The sequence below is a fragment of the Anopheles funestus genome, chromosome 3RL, assembly GCF_943734845.2.
Source record: "Anopheles funestus chromosome 3RL, idAnoFuneDA-416_04, whole genome shotgun sequence".
NCBI lineage: Eukaryota > Metazoa > Arthropoda > Insecta > Diptera > Culicidae > Anopheles > Anopheles funestus.
Genome location: NC_064599.1, coordinates 79,384,615 through 79,398,807, shown reverse-complemented (window position 1 = coordinate 79,398,807; position 14,193 = coordinate 79,384,615). Strand labels below are relative to the sequence as shown.

The 14,193-nt window shown below is 35.8% G+C and overlaps 1 protein-coding gene and 1 long non-coding RNA gene across 9 annotated transcripts in view; one reads left to right on the top strand and one right to left on the bottom strand.

Moving 5' to 3' along the window:
• Positions 1–13,917, top strand: part of LOC125770057 (MOXD1 homolog 2-like) — a 503,823-nt gene extending 489,906 nt beyond the window's left edge. The window contains exons 20-25 of one of the 6 annotated variants that reach the window (XR_007419133.1): positions 11,975–12,142; positions 12,206–12,633; positions 12,737–12,904; positions 12,968–13,395; positions 13,499–13,667; positions 13,731–13,917. The gene's annotated coding sequence lies outside the window, so the exon portion shown is untranslated. Of the gene's footprint in view, positions 1–11,212; positions 11,381–11,443; positions 11,872–11,974; positions 12,143–12,205; positions 12,634–12,736; positions 12,905–12,967; positions 13,396–13,498; positions 13,668–13,730 lie in introns of all 6 variants that reach the window. The other 5 variants (XR_007419132.1, XR_007419135.1, XR_007419134.1 and 2 more) reach the window with 5 other exon arrangements.
• LOC125770068 (uncharacterized) lies at positions 754–7,971 on the bottom strand. 3 transcript variants are annotated; one of them, XR_007419142.1, is made up of 4 exons: positions 7,222–7,971; positions 3,878–5,110; positions 1,750–2,271; positions 754–847 (listed from the first exon to the last, which is right to left on the bottom strand). It is a non-coding gene; the product is annotated as an uncharacterized LOC125770068 (long non-coding RNA). The 3 variants fall into 3 exon arrangements; XR_007419143.1 differs by lacking the exon at positions 3,878–5,110 and having other exon boundaries at positions 6,700–7,971; XR_007419144.1 differs by lacking the exon at positions 1,750–2,271 and having other exon boundaries at positions 766–847.
• Positions 13,918–14,193: the final 276 nt, after the last annotated feature.

Genomic DNA, 14,193 nt, shown 5'->3' with positions numbered 1-14,193 from the left:
CCGACGTGACCTGTAAGGTCAAAAAAATCTGTACAGGTAAAAAATCTGTAAATTTGTCAATCTACTCAGGCTCACTTTTGCACCAAATTTTGCCTATAACTCGGTCGGTATATAACGAATCGCTAATCTTTAACCTGTGGTCGATAGATGGCACCAATGGCTACATTTTCTTCTTAGACAGCCATGCCCTCAGATGTCTGTGCCAGAAGTTATTCGAAGAACCAAGTTCCATACCCTGTTTGAGAAAATGTAAAATTTTCCTCATTTTTGCACCAACTTTTGCCTATAACTCGGTCGGTATCCAACGGATCGCCACACTTTAACCAGTGGTCGATAGATGGCACCAATGGCTACATTTTCTTCTTGGACAGCTATGCCCTCAGATGTCTGTGCCAGAAGTTAGTCGAGGAACCAAGTTCCTTACCCTGTTTGAGAAAATGTAAAATTTTCCTCATTTTTGAGCAATGTAGCAAAAATTTTAAATGTGATATATTTTGATGGGAATTTGTTGCAATAAGTTTCTTTTCACTTAAATAGTGCTTTAAATTAAAAAAAGAATAAAAAATCAGAAAAAAATTTTAAAAAAATTTTTCACTCGAAAATTTCATAAGGCTTACCCCTTACGATTTTTTTGGGAAATTTTGCAAAAAAAATTAAATTGTTTTATTTTAATGCCAATGGGTTGCAATGAGTTTCTTTTCACTCTAATAATGCTTGAAATAAAAAAAAAGAGTGAAAATTAATAAAAAAATCAAAAAAATCAACAAAAAAATGAAAATTTTCCTCATTTTTGCACCAAATTTTGCCTATAACTCGGTCGGTATCCAACGGATCGCCAATCTTTAACCTGTGGTCGATAGATGGCACCAATGGCTACATTTTCTCCTTGGACAGCCATGCCCTCAGATGTCTGTGCCAGAAGTTATTCGAAGAACCAAGTTCCATACCCTGTTTGAGAAAATGTAAAATTTTCCTCATTTTTGCACCAACTTTTGCCTATAACTCGGTCGGTATCCAACGGATCGCCACACTTTAACCAGTGGTCGATAGATGGCACCAATGGCTACATTTTCTTCTTGGACAGCCATGCCCTCAGATGTCTGTGCCAAAAGTTAGTCGAGGAACCAAGTTCCTTACCCTGTTTGAGAAAATGTAAAATTTTCCTCATTTTTGAGCAATGTAGCAAAAATTTTAAATGTGATATATTTTGATGGGAATTTGTTGCAATAAGTTTCTTTTCACTTAAATAGTGCTTTAAATTAAAAAAAGAATAAAAAATCAGAAAAAAATTTCAAAAAAATTTTTCACTCGAAAATTTTATAAGGCTTACCCCTTACGATTTTTTTGGGAAATTTTGCAAAAAAAATTAAATTGTTTTATTTTAATGCCAATGGGTTGCAATGAGTATCTCTTCACTCTAATAATGCTTGAAATAAAAAAAAGAGTGAAAATCAATAAAAAAATCAAAAAAATCAACAAAAAAATGAAAATTTTCCTCATTTTTGCACCAAATTTTGCCTATAACTCGGACGGTATCCAACGGATTGCCAATCTTTAACCTGTGGTCGATAGATGGCACCAATGGCTACATTTTCTTCTTGGACAGCCATGCCCTCAGATGTCTGTGCCAGAAGTTATTCGAAGAACCAAGTTCCATACCCTGTTTGAGAAAATGTAAAATTTTCCTCATTTTTGCACCAACTTTTGCCTATAACTCGGTCGGTATCCAACGGATCGCCACACTTTAACCTGTGGTCGATAGATGGCACCAATGGCTACATTTTCTTCTTGGACAGCCATGCCCTCAGATGTCTGTGCCAGAAGTTAGTCGAGGAACCAAGTTCCTTACCCTGTTTGAGAAAATGTAAAATTTTCCTCATTTTTGAGCAATGTAGCAAAAATTTGAAATGTGATATATTTTGATGGGAATTTGTTGCAATAAGTTTCTTTTCACTTAAATAGTGCTTTAAATGAAAAAAAGAATAAAAAATCAGAAAAAAATTTCAAAAAAATTTTTCACTTGTAAATTTCATAAGGCTTACCCCTTACGATTTTTTTGGGAAATTTTGCAAAAAAAATTAAATTGTCTTATTTTAATGCCAATGGGTTGCAATGAGTTTCTTTTCACTCTAATAATGCTTGAAATAAAAAAAAGAGTGAAAAATAATAAAAAAATCAAAAAAATTTACAAAAAAATGAAAATTTTCCTCATTTTTGCACCAAATTTTGCCTATAACTCGGACGGTATCCAACGGATCGCCAATCTTTAACCTGTGGTCGATAGATGGCACCAATGGCTACATTTTCTTCTTGGACAGCCATGCCCTCAGATGTCTGTGCCAGAAGTTATTCGAAGAACCAAGTTCCATACCCTGTTTGAGAAAATGTAAAATTTTCCTCATTTTTGCACCAACTTTTGCCTATAACTCGGTCGGTATCCAACGGATCGCCACACTTTAACCAGTGGTCGATAGATGGCACCAATGGCTACATTTTCTTCTTGGACAGCCATGCCCTCAGATGTCTGTGCCAGAAGTTAGTCGAGGAACCAAGTTCCTTACCCTGTTTGAGAAAATGTAAAATTTTCCTCATTTTTGAGCAATGTAGCAAAAATTTTAAATGTGATATATTTTGATGGGAATTTGTTGCAATAAGTTTCTTTTCACTTAAACAGTGCTTTAAATTAAAAAAAGAATAAAAAATCAGAAAAAAATTTCAAAAAAAATTTTCACTCGAAAATTTCATAAGGCTTACCCCTTACGATTTTTTTTTGGGAAATTTTGCAAAAAAAATTAAATTGTTTTATTTTAATGCCAATGGGTTGCAATGAGTTTCTTTTCACTCTAATAATGCTTGAAATAAAAAAAAGAGTGAAAAATAATAAAAAAATCAACAAAAAAATGAAAATTTTCCTCATTTTTGCACCAAATTTTGCCTATAACTCGGTCGGTATTTAACATATCGTCAATCTTTAACCTGTGGTCGATAGATGGCACCAATGGCTACATTTTCTTCTTGGACAGCCATGCCCTCAGATGTCTGTGCCAGAAGTTATTCGAAGAACCAAGTTCCATTCCCTGTTTGAGAAAATGTAAAATTTTCCTCATTTTTGCACCAACTTTTGCCTATAACTCGGTCGGTATCCAACGGATCGCCACACTTTAACCAGTGGTCGATAGATGGCACCAATGGCTACATTTTCTTCTTGGACAGCCATGCCCTCAGATGTCTGTGCCAGAAGTTAGTCGAGGAACCAAGTTCCTTACCCTGTTTGAGAAAATGTAAAATTTTCCTCATTTTTGGGCAATGTAGCAAAAATTTTAAATGTGATATATTTTGATGGGAATTTGTTGCAATAAGTTTCTTTTCACTTAAATAGTGCTTTAAATTAAAAAAAGAATAAAAAATCAGAAAAAAATTTCAAAAAAATTTTTCACTCGAAAATTTTATAAGGCTTACCCCTTACGATTTTTTGGGAAATTTTGCAAAAAAAATTAAATTGTTTTATTTTAATGCCAATGGGTTGCAATGAGTTTCTTTTCACTCTAATAATGCTTGAAATAAAAAAAAGAGTGAAAAATAATAAAAAAATCAAAAAAATCAACAAAAAAATGAAAATTTTCCTCATTTTTGCACCAAATTTTGCCTATAACTCGGTCGGTATCCAACGGATCGTCAATCTTTAACCTGTGGTCGATAGATGGCACCAATGGCTACATTTTCTTCTTGGACAGCCATGCCCTCAGATGTCTGTGCCAGAAGTTATTCGAAGAACCAAGTTCCATTCCCTGTTTGAGAAAATGTAAAATTTTCCTCATTTTTGCACCAACTTTTGCCTATAACTCGGTCGGTATCCAACGGATCGCCACACTTTAACCTGTGGTCGATAGATGGCACCAATGGCTACATTTTCTTCTTGGACAGCCATGCCCTCAGATGTCTGTGCCAGAAGTTAGTCGAGGAACCAAGTTCCTTACCCTGTTTGAGAAAATGTAAAATTTTCCTCATTTTTGAGCAATGTAGCAAAAATTTTAAATGTGATATATTTTGATGGGAATTTGTTGCAATAAGTTTCTTTTCACTTAAATAGTGCTTTAAATTAAAAAAAGAATAAAAAATCAGAAAAAAATTTCAAAAAAATTTTTCACTTGTAAATTTCATAAGGCTTACCCCTTACGATTTTTTTGGGAAATTTTGCAAAAAAAATTAAATTGTTTTATTTCAATGCCAATGGGTTGCAATGAGTTTCTTTTCACTCTAATAATGCTTGAAATAAAAAAAAGAGTGAAAAATAATAAAAAAATCAAAAAAATTTACAAAAAAATGAAAATTTTCCTCATTTTTGCACCAACTTTTGCCTATAACTCGGTCGGTATCCAACGGATCGTCAATCTTTAACCTGTGGTCGATAGATGGCACCAATGGCTACATTTTCTTCTTGGACGGCCATGCCCTCAGATGTCTGTGCCAGAAGTTATTCGAAGAACCAAGTTCCATACCCTGTTTGAGAAAATGTAAAATTTTCCTCATTTCTGCACCAACTTTTGCCTATAACTCGGTCGGTATCCAACGGATCGCCACACTTTAACCAGTGGTCGATAGATGGCACCAATGGCTACATTTTCTTCTTGGACAGCCATGCCCTCAGATGTCTGTGCCAGAAGTTAGTCGAGGAACCAAGTTCCTTACCCTGTTTGAGAAAATGTAAAATTTTCCTCATTTTTGAGCAATGTAGCAAAAATTTTAAATGTGATATATTTTGATGGGAATTTGTTGCAATGAGTTTCTTTTCACTTAAATAGTGCTTTAAATTAAAAAAAAAATAAAAAATCAGAAAAAAATTTCAAAAAAATTTTTCACTCGAAAATTTCATAAGGCTTACCCCTTACGATTTTTTTGGGAAATTTTGCAAAAAAAATTAAATTGTTTTATTTTAATGCCAATGGGTTGCAATGAGTTTTTTTTCACTCTAATAATGCTTGAAATAAAAAAAGAGTGAAAAATAATAAAAAAATAAAAAAAATCAACAAAAAAATGAAAATTTTCCTCATTTTTGCACCAACTTTTGCCTATAACTCGGTCGGTATCCAACGAATCGCCAATCTTTAACCTGTGGTCGATAGATGGCACCAATGGCTACATTTTCTTCATCCATGCCCTCAGATGTCTGTGCCAGAAGTTATTCGAAGAACCAAGTTCCATTCCTTGTTTGAGAAAATGTAAAATTTTCCTCATTTTTGCACCAACTTTTGCCTATAACTCGGTCGGTATCCAACGGATCGCCACACTTTAACCAGTGGTCGATAGATGGCACCAATGGCTACATTTTCTTCTTGGACAGCCATGCCCTCAGATGTCTGTGCCAGAAGTTAGTCGAGGAACCAAGTTCCTTACCCTGTTTGAGAAAATGTAAAATTTTCCTCATTTTTGGGCAATGTAGCAAAAATTTTAAATGTGATATATTTTGATGGGAATTTGTTGCAATAAGTTTTATTTCACGTAAACAGTGCTTTAAATTAAAAAAAGAATAAAAAATCAGAAAAAAATTTCAAAAAAAATTTTCACTCGAAAATTTCATAAGGCTTACCCCTTACGATTTTTTTGGGAAATTTTGCAAAAAAAATTAAATTGTTTTATTTTAATGCCAATGGGTTGCAATGAGTTTCTTTTCACTCTAATAATGCTTGAAATAAAAAAAAGAGTGAAAAATAATAAAAAAATCAACAAAAAAATGAAAATTTTCCTCATTTTTGCACCAAATTTTGCCTATAACTCGGTCGGTATTTAACATATCGTCAATCTTTAACCTGTGGTCGATAGATGGCACCAATGGCTACATTTTCTTCTTGGACAGCCATGCCCTCAGATGTCTGTGCCAGAAGTTATTCGAAGAACCAAGTTCCATTCCCTGTTTGAGAAAATGTAAAATTTTCCTCATTTTTGCACCAACTTTTGCCTATAACTCGGTCGGTATCCAACGGATCGCCACACTTTAACCAGTGGTCGATAGATGGCACCAATGGCTACATTTTCTTCTTGGACAGCCATGCCCTCAGATGTCTGTGCCAGAAGTTAGTCGAGGAACCAAGTTCCTTACCCTGTTTGAGAAAATGTAAAATTTTCCTCATTTTTGGGCAATGTAGCAAAAATTTTAAATGTGATATATTTTGATGGGAATTTGTTGCAATAAGTTTCTTTTCACTTAAATAGTGCTTTAAATTAAAAAAAGAATAAAAAATCAGAAAAAAATTTCAAAAAAATTTTTCACTCGAAAATTTTATAAGGCTTACCCCTTACGATTTTTTGGGAAATTTTGCAAAAAAAATTAAATTGTTTTATTTTAATGCCAATGGGTTGCAATGAGTTTCTTTTCACTCTAATAATGCTTGAAATAAAAAAAAGAGTGAAAAATAATAAAAAAATTTACAAAAAAATGAAAATTTTCCTCATTTTTGCACCAAATTTTGCCTATAACTCGGTCGGTATCCAACGGATCGTCAATCTTTAACCTGTGGTCGATAGATGGCACCAATGGCTACATTTTCTTCTTGGACAGCCATGCCCTCAGATGTCTGTGCCAGAAGTTATTCGAAGAACCAAGTTCCATTCCCTGTTTGAGAAAATGTAAAATTTTCCTCATTTTTGCACCAACTTTTGCCTATAACTCGGTCGGTATCCAACGGATCGCCACACTTTAACCTGTGGTCGATAGATGGCACCAATGGCTACATTTTCTTCTTGGACAGCCATGCCCTCAGATGTCTGTGCCAGAAGTTAGTCGAGGAACCAAGTTCCTTACCCTGTTTGAGAAAATGTAAAATTTTCCTCATTTTTGAGCAATGTAGCAAAAATTTTAAATGTGATATATTTTGATGGGAATTTGTTGCAATAAGTTTCTTTTCACTTAAATAGTGCTTTAAATTAAAAAAAGAATAAAAAATCAGAAAAAAATTTCAAAAAAATTTTTCACTTGTAAATTTCATAAGGCTTACCCCTTACGATTTTTTTGGGAAATTTTGCAAAAAAAATTAAATTGTTTTATTTTAATGCCAATGGGTTGCAATGAGTTTCTTTTCACTCTAATAATGCTTGAAATAAAAAAAAGAGTGAAAAATAATAAAAAAATCAAAAAAATTTACAAAAAAATGAAAATTTTCCTCATTTTTGCACCAACTTTTGCCTATAACTCGGTCGGTATCCAACGGATCGTCAATCTTTAACCTGTGGTCGATAGATGGCACCAATGGCTACATTTTCTTCTTGGACGGCCATGCCCTCAGATGTCTGTGCCAGAAGTTATTCGAAGAACCAAGTTCCATACCCTGTTTGAGAAAATGTAAAATTTTCCTCATTTCTGCACCAACTTTTGCCTATAACTCGGTCGGTATCCAACGGATCGCCACACTTTAACCAGTGGTCGATTGATGGCACCAATGGCTACATTTTCTTCTTGGACAGCCATGCCCTCAGATGTCTGTGCCAGAAGTTAGTCGAGGAACCAAGTTCCTTACCCTGTTTGAGAAAATGTAAAATTTTCCTCATTTTTGAGCAATGTAGCAAAAATTTTAAATGTGATATATTTTGATGGGAATTTGTTGCAATGAGTTTCTTTTCACTTAAATAGTGCTTTAAATTAAAAAAAAAATAAAAAATCAGAAAAAAATTTCAAAAAAATTTTTCACTCGAAAATTTCATAAGGCTTACCCCTTACGATTTTTTTGGGAAATTTTGCAAAAAAAATTAAATTGTTTTATTTTAATGCCAATGGGTTGCAATGAGTTTTTTTTTCACTCTAATAATGCTTGAAATAAAAAAAGAGTGAAAAATAATAAAAAAATCAAAAAAATCAACAAAAAAATGAAAATTTTCCTCATTTTTGCACCAACTTTTGCCTATAACTCGGTCGGTATCCAACGAATCGCCAATCTTTAACCTGTGGTCGATAGATGGCACCAATGGCTACATTTTCTTCATCCATGCCCTCAGATGTCTGTGCCAGAAGTTATTCGAAGAACCAAGTTCCATTCCTTGTTTGAGAAAATGTAAAATTTTCCTCATTTTTGCACCAACTTTTGCCTATAACTCGGTCGGTATCCAACGGATCGCCACACTTTAACCAGTGGTCGATAGATGGCACCAATGGCTACATTTTCTTCTTGGACAGCCATGCCCTCAGATGTCTGTGCCAGAAGTTAGTCGAGGAACCAAGTTCCTTACCCTGTTTGAGAAAATGTAAAATTTTCCTCATTTTTGGGCAATGTAGCAAAAATTTTAAATGTGATATATTTTGATGGGAATTTGTTGCAATAAGTTTTATTTCACGTAAACAGTGCTTTAAATTAAAAAAAGAATAAAAAATCAGAAAAAAATTTCAAAAAAAATTTTCACTCGAAAATTTCATAAGGCTTACCCCTTACGATTTTTTTGGGAAATTTTGCAAAAAAAATTAAATTGTTTTATTTTAATGCCAATGGGTTGCAATGAGTTTCTTTTCACTCTAATAATGCTTGAAATAAAAAAAAGAGTGAAAAATAATAAAAAAATCAAAAAAATCAACAAAAAAATGAAAATTTTCCTCATTTTTGCACCAAATTTTGCCTATAACTCGGTCGGTATCCAACGGATCGCCAATCTTTAACCTGTGGTCGATAGATGGCACCAATGGCTACATTTTCTTCTTGGACAGCCATGCCCTCAGATGTCTGTGCCAGAAGTTATTCGAAGAACCAAGTTCCATACCCTGTTTGAGAAAATGTAAAATTTTCCTCATTTTTGCACCAACTTTTGCCTATAACTCGGTCGGTATCCAACGGATCGCCACACTTTAACCAGTGGTCGATAGATGGCACCAATGGCTACATTTTCTTCTTGGACAGCCATGCCCTCAGATGTCTGTGCCAGAAGTTAGTCGAGGAACCAAGTTCCTTACCCTGTTTGAGAAAATGTAAAATTTTCCTCATGTTTGAGCAATGTAGCAAAAATTTTAAATGTGATATATTTTGATGGGAATTTGTTGCAATAAGTTTCTTTTCACGTAAATAGTGCTTTAAATTAAAAAAAGAATAAAAAATCAGAAAAAAATTTCAAAAAAATTTTCCACTCGAAAATTTCATAAGGCTTACCCCTTACGATTTTTTTGGGAAATTTTGCAAAAAAAATTAAATTGTTTTATTTTAATGCCAATGGGTTGCAATGAGTTTCTTTTCACTCTAATAATGCTTGAAATAAAAAAAAGAGTGAAAAATAATAAAAAAAATCAACAAAAAAATGAAAATTTTCCTCATTTTTGCACCAACTTTTGTCTATAACTCGGTCGGTATTTAACATATCGTCAATCTTTAACCTGTGGTCGATAGATGGCACCAATGGCTACATTTTCTTCTTGGACAGCCATGCCCTCAGATGTCTGTGCCAGAAGTTATTCGAAGAACCAAGTTCCATTCCCTGTTTGAGAAAATGTAAAATTTTCCTCATTTTTGCACCAACTTTTGCCTATAACTCGGTCGGTATCCAACGGATCGCCACACTTTAACCAGTGGTCGATAGATGGCACCAATGGCTACATTTTCTTCTTGGACAGCCATGCCCTCAGATGTCTGTGCCAGAAGTTAGTCGAGGAACCAAGTTCCTTACCCTGTTTGAGAAAATGTAAAATTTTCCTCATTTTTGGGCAATGTAGCAAAAATTTTAAATGTGATATATTTTGATGGGAATTTGTTGCAATAAGTTTCTTTTCACTTAAATAGTGCTTTAAATTAAAAAAAGAATAAAAAATCAGAAAAAAAATTCAAAAAAAATTTTCACTCGAAAATTTCATAAGGCTTACCCCTTACGATTTTTTGGGAAATTTTGCAAAAAAAATTAAATTGTTTTATTTTAATGCCAATGGTTTGCAATGAGTTTCTTTTCACTCTAATAATGCTTGAAATAAAAAAAAGAGTGAAAAATAATAAAAAAATCAAAAAAATCAACAAAAAAATGAAAATTTTCCTCATTTTTGCACCAAATTTTGCCTATAACTCGGTCGGTATCCAACGGATCGCCAATCTTTAACCTGTGGTCGATAGATGGCACCAATGGCTACATTTTCTTCTTGGACAGCCATGCCCTCAGATGTCTGTGCCAGAAGTTAGTCGAGGAACCAAGTTCCTTACCCTGTTTGAGAAAATGTAAAATTTTCCTCATTTTTGGGCAATGTAGCAAAAATTTTAAATGTGATATATTTTGATGGGAATTTGTTGCAATAAGTTTTATTTCACGTAAACAGTGCTTTAAATTAAAAAAAGAATAAAAAATCAGAAAAAAATTTCAAAAAAAATTTTCACTCGAAAATTTCATAAGGCTTACCCCTTACGATTTTTTTGGGAAATTTTGCAAAAAAAATTAAATTGTTTTATTTTAATGCCAATGGGTTGCAATGAGTTTCTTTTCACTCTAATAATGCTTGAAATAAAAAAAAGAGTGAAAAATAATAAAAAAATCAACAAAAAAATGAAAATTTTCCTCATTTTTGCACCAAATTTTGCCTATAACTCGGTCGGTATTTAACATATCGTCAATCTTTAACCTGTGGTCGATAGATGGCACCAATGGCTACATTTTCTTCTTGGACAGCCATGCCCTCAGATGTCTGTGCCAGAAGTTATTCGAAGAACCAAGTTCCATTCCCTGTTTGAGAAAATGTAAAATTTTCCTCATTTTTGCACCAACTTTTGCCTATAACTCGGTCGGTATCCAACGGATCGCCACACTTTAACCAGTGGTCGATAGATGGCACCAATGGCTACATTTTCTTCTTGGACAGCCATGCCCTCAGATGTCTGTGCCAGAAGTTAGTCGAGGAACCAAGTTCCTTACCCTGTTTGAGAAAATGTAAAATTTTCCTCATTTTTGAGCAATGTAGCAAAAATTTTAAATGTGATATATTTTGATGGGAATTTGTTGCAATAAGTTTCTTTTCACTTAAATAGTGCTTTAAATTAAAAAAAGAATAAAAAATCAGAAAAAAAATTCAAAAAAATTTTTCACTCGAAAATTTTATAAGGCTTACCCCTTACGATTTTTTGGGAAATTTTGCAAAAAAAATTAAATTGTTTTATTTTAATGCCAATGGGTTGCAATGAGTTTCTTTTCACTCTAATAATGCTTGAAATAAAAAAACAGAGTAAAATAACAAATAATCTAAAAATTCTAAAATTTTGAAAAATTTCAGATAAGACGAGCTTCCGCCAATTTCCACCATGATTCGCATGGCGCTAGCATCGGCGACAGCACGAACTGTCAGTGCTGTCATCAATGTCAAGCCATTTTTCTCCAAGGGACGCGCTGGATGGTTGTTAGCGTAATATTTCTACTGTTTTTCCGATAACTACAACGTTTGGTAAGTTATTTACTGTAAACTTCCTGTTCCCAGAGTAAAACCAACGTCTCTTTCATATTGCAGCAGCATGGATTACCCAAACCATGTCGGTGGCAACACCGACGGCGCAGGCGTGAGCAAGTGGTACCGGCGTGAACGATTGCACCAGCCAGCGCTGGAAAAGATTGATCTAAACAAGGATAAAACGCTGCAGCATCTGACCCACAGTTATGGCAAAAATCATCAAGCCAATTTGGCACAACGTGCCGCGAAACAAGCGAAGGAAGCACCGTGAGTTGTACGACCGGAAAAACCACGCATCGAGCCGAAAAAGTTCACCAAGATCGATCGCCCCGGTTATCAGGTGACGTAGCAGCACGATCCGGAGAATGGCCAACAGTCCTTGTCTTCCAAAGCGACTATCCGGAATTTACGGACGGTATTGTACCGCGGCATCGCTTTATGTTCGTTTACGTACCACCATCGAGAAGATCGACCACCAATCAAACAAGGTAATTTCATATTTTAATCGATTTATAAGTTTATTTTCCTCGTTATTTTAATGGATTATATAGCTAATTACAAACAATTTAATTAATAATTTGTGATTTTCAGAGAAGACGAGCTTCCGCCAATTTCCACCATGAAACGCATGGCGCTAGCATCGGCGACAGCACGAACTGTCAGTGCTGTCATCAATGTCAAGCCATTTTTCTCCAAGGGACGCGCTGGATGGTTGTTAGCGTAATATTTCTACTGTTTTTCCGATAACTACAACGTTTGGTAAGTTATTTACTGTAAACTTCCTGTTCCCAGAGTAAAACCAACGTCTCTTTCATATTGCAGCAGCATGGATTACCCAAACCATGTCGGTGGCAACACCGACGGCGCAGGCGTGAGCAAGTGGTACCGGCGTGAACGATTGCACCAGCCAGCGCTGGAAAAGATTGATCTAAACAAGGATAAAACGCTGCAGCATCTGACCCACAGTTATGGCAAAAATCATCAAGCCAATTTGGCACATCGTGCCGCGAAACAAGCGAAGGAAGCACCGTGAGTTATACGACCGGAAAAACCACGCATCGAGCCGAAAAAGTTCACCAAGATCGATCGCCCCGGTTATCAGGTGACGTAGCAGCACGATCCGGAGAATGGCCAACAGTCCTTGTCTTCCAAAGCGACTATCCGGAATTTACGGACGGTATTGTACCGCGGCATCGCTTTATGTTCGTTTACGAACCACCATCGAGAAGATCGACCACCAATCAAACAAGGTAATTTCATATTTTAATCGATTTATAAGTTTATTTTCCTCGTTATTTTAATGGATTATATAGCTAATTACAAACAATTTAATTAATAATTTGTGATTTTCAGAGAAGACGAGCTTCCGCCAATTTCCACCATGAAACGCATGGCGCTAGCATCGGCGACAGCACGAACTGTCAGTGCTGTCATCAATGTCAAGCCATTTTTCTCCAAGGGACGCGCTGGATGGTTGTTAGCGTAATATTTCTACTGTTTTTCCGATAACTACAACGTTTGGTAAGTTATTTACTGTAAACTTCCTGTTCCCAGAGTAAAACCAACGTCTCTTTCATATTGCAGCAGCATGGATTACCCAAACCATGTCGGTGGCAACACCGACGGCGCAGGCGTGAGCAAGTGGTACCGGCGTGAACGATTGCACCAGCCAGCGCTGGAAAAGATTGATCTAAACAAGGATAAAACGCTGCAGCATCTGACCCACAGTTATGGCAAAAATCATCAAGCCAATTTGGCACATCGTGCCGCGAAACAAGCGAAGGAAGCACCGTGAGTTATACGACCGGAAAAACCACGCATCGAGCCGAAAAAGTTCACCAAGATCGATCGCCCCGGTTATCAGGTGACGTAGCAGCACGATCCGGAGAATGGCCAACAGTCCTTGTCTTCCAAAGCGACTATCCGGAATTTACGGACGGTATTGTACCGCGGCATCGCTTTATGTTCGTTTACGAACCACCATCGAGAAGATCGACCACCAATCAAACAAGGTAATTTCATATTTTAATTGATGTATAAGTTTATTTTCCTCGTTATTTTAATGGATTATATAGCTAATTACAAACAATTTAATTAATAATTTGTGATTTTCAGAGAAGACGAGCTTCCGCCAATTTCCACCATGAAACGCATGGCGCTAGCATCGGCGACAGCACGAACTGTCAGTGCTGTCATCAATGTCAAGCCATTTTTCTCCAAGGGACGCGCTGGATGGTTGTTAGCGTAATATTTCTACTGTTTTTACCGATAACTACAACGTTTGGTAAGTTATTAAGTGAAAACTACCTGTTCCCAGAGTAAAACCAACGTCTCTTTCATATTGCAGCAGCATGGATTACCAAAACCATGCCAGTGACAACACCGGCGGCGCAGGCGAGAGCAAATGGTGCCGGCGTCAACGATTGCACCAGCTAGCGCCGGAAAAGATCGATCTGAACAAGGATATCTACTAAGATCCAACGAGGGCATCATCTGTCCCACCCGCGAGGTGAAAAGCATCAGGTCAATCTGGCTCATCGTGCCGTGAAAGAAACAAAGGAAGCACCGTCGTTGATATAACTGAGAAAGAAACGAATCGATCCGAAAAAGTGTGTTAAGATCGGTACCGCGGCATCGGTTTATTTCCGCTTACGAACAAAAGATCGTATCTGGTCCGTGCCACTGAAAGAAAAACACAAAACGATTTTTCCTACAGTTTTACTTAACGCCGGAAGCGAAGAAAATTCCGCCACGGAATGAGCGTCGTAAGCTGATATTTAATCCGGTTCCGCCACCGCCGACATATAAAG